General features: G+C 43.0%; 1 non-coding gene across 1 annotated transcript; it reads right to left on the bottom strand.

Moving 5' to 3' along the window:
- Nucleotides 1-4,736: 4,736 nt before the first annotated feature.
- On the bottom strand, nucleotides 4,737-4,818 carry Trnas-aga. The gene has a single exon. It is a non-coding gene; the product is annotated as a tRNA-Ser (tRNA).
- Between the last annotated feature and the right edge of the window lie 509 nt (nucleotides 4,819-5,327).

The following is a 5,327-nucleotide window of genomic DNA, read 5'->3' on the forward strand; positions in this document are numbered from 1 at the left end:
ATTTAGCGAAGGGATCAGTGCTTCGTACCGGGTCAGTCACAGCCTAAGCTGGCTTAGCTTGCATGATTAAAACCCAGCCGCCAGCGAACGCTGCAAATTTAACACAATACAATTCAAAACAAAGAAAAGTGTGTCACCCAAATATAGAAGTTTCGCATTTGGACTAGATGACACAGTGTTAAAAAAAATCAAACGCGGAATACAAAAAAAAAAACACATAAAAATGAAATACTACGGTTCATAGCGTCCACTGGTAAATTGTGAATCTAATGAGCACGCAGGTTTTGCGTACATGTTAAATTCACTCACGATAAAGGCCTCGGGGTATGTCACAGATTTTTTTAGTCCAAATCGAAAACGCTGTCAGGTATACACTATTGAAAATTTCTTTCACATAGAACCGTTGTACTCATCTGCCTTGTTGATACCCTTGGCAATTCCATGATCACAATAATAATAATTCTTTATTATTTCGTGCTTCCAGAACGACCGGTCTTGATATGAAGCATTTTCGTGATGATACAACTTGCACAACACACCATACGTGGTATTAGCAATTGCAAGCCGACGAAAAGAAGCCTCTTAGATTTAATGCTGTTTCACTTTTATTTTTTTCATTTTTGAAATTATTGGCAGCAACTTGAACGAGCGATTTATAATATCTAGATAATAAATAGTTACTTACTACCTTTAAAGAGGGAATTGGCAGATTTCGTCGTGTCTATATTATTATTTTAATTTGAAGATTCGCTTTGTGACTGTGTTGCGGAGTTATCCGCCTTATCTGCGCGTATCACACAGGCGAAAAATTCGGAGGCACTGGTCTCTGTATGCATACGCGCCGTCTCCTATTTTGCAAAACTGAGCTATTTCGCATGTGCGAGACGCTTTTCACAGCCAAGTAGAGAAAGCTGTAGTGATTCGTAGAGAAGTTCTATTTTACAGTCATTTTATAGCACGTGTCGGTTGGAAGCGGTCAGTGGGGACTTTTAGCAAGCCGTTACCGTATTCCGCGTACCGCACTACATGAGCCTTTGAAGCACTTTGAAGCATGAAAGGGTTCGAAAACTCGATATGTATTTACTTACAGCGCGGGCCTCTTCCTGTCATTTGCTCTCCCTAATGCGGGAAGAAATGTTTTTCTCTATGCGGAGCAGAAGTTCGTCTGCTCCTTGCGCAGGGGTAGCGGTGACGTCAGTACGCCGTGGTCTGAATGGCCAGATTGGAAGGATAGTGGGTAGATCTCAAGGTAGCTAGCATTCAGGTCTGCCCACTATCCTTCCATCACAGCCAATCAGAGCTCGGCCTTCTGACATCACCGCAACGCCTGCGAAAGAAGCAGACAAACTTACGTCTAAGGACATAACGTAACGTCCAAAGACGTTTAAATACCCGAGGACCGGACGTGACGTCGTGCTCAGCGACGCCGGAAAGGAACTCAATCCCAGCCTGCCTTGCTCACTGACGCTGCTCTCGTCATCTGCTCGCCACTCGGTCGACTACGTAGACTAAGGATAGCTTAGGCTTCATCTTCCTTGTGCCTCTGGTCTGCTTCGTCTGCCCGCTGTTACGGCTGGCTTTCGATACGATAGGCGCCCCAAGGGAAGTTTAGATGCATACGCGTGTTCTCCTCACGATGGAAGGCAACGAACGCGTGCTGAAAGCAGAACTTCTACGGCTTTCTCAACCCGGTGTCATTCTCAGCTCCGGTGTCATTTCAGCATCCGTGCCTTCGGCAACTGATATGCTCGTTTTTTAAAGCCGCGCTACAACGACTCGCTCTAGACGTGGCAAACGGTGCGATGTCTAGAGCGTCAACCACACGCAGATTTCTTACTGGCCAGGGAAGTATTAAGCTCTGAATCTCACCTGTTCAACACCGATCCAGTGAACACCACCTTGTAAATATGAAGCAAACAACCGCGTTTCCGTGTCAACACGGTTGCCATCTTCTACTACTTGAAAGTTTCCTCATTATTTCTCACTTCAGTTTCAGCTGTTATGTTACCATTATATGCCCTATCTCAAATTTCAGCTTTCAGCAAGCCCTTTCAGCTTTCATAAGTCCTGCCACGCAGACGTCTGAAGGCTTCAGTTGGCTCGTGCAATAGGGCAGTAAGTTGCGTGTGGTGGCTAAGCCTCCCAAGAAAAAGGCTCTTTTCGTATCCCGGCAAACATCCTGATAACTCGTGCGATGAAATAACGGAAATTCTGTTATGTTCGCCAGGAATCCCTGATTTCTCTTGTACGTAGCTTCCATATAAGTACAATTTATACGCTTCGTTCCATGTGTCTGTTTATGAGGATGGCTATGAGAAGATTGCGTGTGCTGACTGTGGCCGGCGGGTTGCTTGTTTTGGCCATTCTTCTGTCAGCTCAGACATGACGATGAACAAAATTCTGCAAAGTCTAATAAAAAAAAAACTAGAGGAAATTTACATCGCCCCTTTAGATTCCTAAACATTATTGTGCGAAGTACCTCCAACAAATCGATTGAGCTAGAAAGTGTCCACTTGAGGTTCGATCCTGGTGCTGTCATGTCTCGTTAATAAGGACCCTATTAATATACAGAATATCACACAAAAAAAAAATCCGTTTTTTTTTTTTTTTTTTTTTTTTTTTTTTTATCGCTAAAATAAACTAGGCATTGCCGAACGTTCATTCTCCGTCCCAAGGTAGCGCTAGGGGTCACAACCAGATGCTAAAGTTTCAGCCCGATCCGATACTCTATTCAAAAGCTATAAGTGATTTTCTGAAAACGTCAATGGGAAAAAGGCGGCCGACGGAGTTTTCGAATACATGGGGCTTTGTGGGCACCAGAAACCGAAAACGGGCAAAAATGGGCTCTATTTTCTCATTGAAATTTTCAGAAAATCACTTATAACTTTTGAATAACGTATCGGATCGGGCTGAAACTTTGGCATCTGGTGGCGACCTATAGCGGCACCTTTGGGCGGAGAGTGAGCGTTCGGCGATGCTTTGTTTATTTTTACGGTAAAAAAACCTGTAAATTTTTTTTGTGACTCCCTGGAGGCACACTGCTATATGGACACCATTTTTGGAAATAAATTAGAAAAATACATGCATTTCCCTACTGAAAAAAGTATATGAATCTATATAAGAACTGATATGAAATATCCAAAAACTGATATGCGACATATGAAACTGATATGAAACATCGAAAAACTGATATGCGATATAAGAACTGATATGAAATAACCAAAAACTGATGTGGGACATATAAGAACTGATATGCAACATATGCCAACTGATATGCAACATATGCCAACTGATATAAAATATCCAAAAACTGATATGCGATATAAGAACTGATATGAAATGCCCAAAAACTGATATGCGACATATAAGAACTGATATGCAACATATGCCAACTGATATGAATGTGTCCGATAAACATATAAGAAATAAATTCATATAATTTTTTTCAGTATACGAAGTGCCGCGCGGGAAAGCAAACACGTGGCTTGGAACCGCAGTGGAGCGGCTTGATCTACTGGCTTTCAAATATTTACGGCATGAGCGTTTGCTTTTTATTAAGAGATTCGTCCCCTGAGCCGTTCTAAATACTCTCAGAGGTACGACATTACTGAAAAAAAATCCAACACGCTGAAAATATTATTTATTGCGTAGGTGGTCACCGAAAAACTCCGTACTTAAAAAACGACCTCTATAAAAGGCGGAAACGCAGACCTCCGAAGTAGTTATTGGGTGTGCTGTTGTATTCATGTTTGTTGTGCCGTGTATGTGTACGCACTCAATGTATTTGTTCAACTGATGCTAGTGGTATGCGTAATGTATCTACATGGTGGCGTGAGTAAATAAATATAGTTTTGCAGCACATGGGGGGGGGGGGGAATTGGACGGTACCTAGCGCCACCTAGCCTAGTGTGGCTGATACGCGGCATATGAAACTGATATGAAATAATAAGTTCTGATATGAAAAAGGTGTCCAATAAACATATCAGAAAAAAATTCATATAATATTGTTCAGTAGGGTTTTGTCTTGTTAATATAGACAACTCACATTATGAACAATTTTTGAGGGGGAACGGGGGTCTCAATATTAACGAAACATCATTGTATTGCCATTATTACTGAAACCTGATTGCACATCCAATATCTGTTAATGATACTTTCCCTGTGGACGATAGATTTTCGAGAGAACGTGGGGTTGCTCTTCTCATTATGGACACCCTTTCATACACGTTCATTGAACATGATCATGATAGTGAAATGGTTTGGGCTTCCATAAACTTTAGTTGCCGGTCAACGCTTGTTCGAGCAATATGCAGCTGTCCCCAGTCTAATATTGCCGCGCGCAGGGCAGAGAAAGCAACGCTCGGTCACGGACTTCTAGAAGGTTCACGTTTATTCTTGCTTCGGACATAACTTCTATCATTTATTCCTGCTTTAGTTGCTCTAGAAAGTGCGATTTCATTTTCGCCCCAAGCGCGCGACGCTCGAGCCCTCTTCGCCGAATCTTTCAGATAGCGACGCACTCTAGATAAGAGGCCGCCCGCGACCTTGTCGAGTCAGTCTCGCCCCAGCGTTCGATTCCGCTGTTACGTCGACTTCGACGCCCGCGACGCTCTATTGTTATCTTCTGTTTCCTTTTAGGGGCGAAGCTACTTAGGGTCTAGCCTTGTTCATCCGACGTCCGTGCTCACATCAATTGCCATCCCATTTGTCTTAAAAAAAAAATAAAAAAATGTTGGCGCAGTCGACAGGATTCGAACCTGTGCGGGAAGACCCCAATGGATTTCTAGTCCATCGCCTTAACCACTCGGCCACGACTGCGGGACGAGAAGGGGGCTCTGAGATGTGGTGGTAACTCAAGAGATGAGGATGTCATGGATGAAACATTGCATGTAGCCGCTACAGGTCTATACAGGCGAGGGCGCTGCGGTCAAATGCGTATATAATCGCGTTAAACTTAAAAATGAGCAATAAAAAAATCAGCACCAGCAGCACTAGCTATGAACAAAATCAGTATCATCAGCACCACCAGAGCTTCGCCCCAATCAACATCACTCACCACGTGGACATGCGGTCATTTTTGTGTTAGGCACAACTTCGCCTCATTAAAGGTTCAGCTTACTCTAGTTTTCGTGGCCTCATCACTTCTCATTCGTTACAATATCGACGTTCCTTAAAGCCTATTCGAGTTTGTTCTAACCAAAACTGGGACATTTTCAAGTATAATACTGCCTGGTGATTTTAATGATCCAGGTACAGACTGGGAAAGCGTGATGCCCAAAAGGAACTGCGAATATTCGCGGCTTCTTGTTGATATTAAAAAAGTCCCA

Source organism: Ixodes scapularis, unplaced genomic scaffold (genome assembly GCF_016920785.2).
Source record: "Ixodes scapularis isolate PalLabHiFi unplaced genomic scaffold, ASM1692078v2 PGA_scaffold5__190_contigs__length_132052651, whole genome shotgun sequence".
Taxonomy (NCBI): Eukaryota; Metazoa; Arthropoda; class Arachnida; order Ixodida; family Ixodidae; genus Ixodes; species Ixodes scapularis.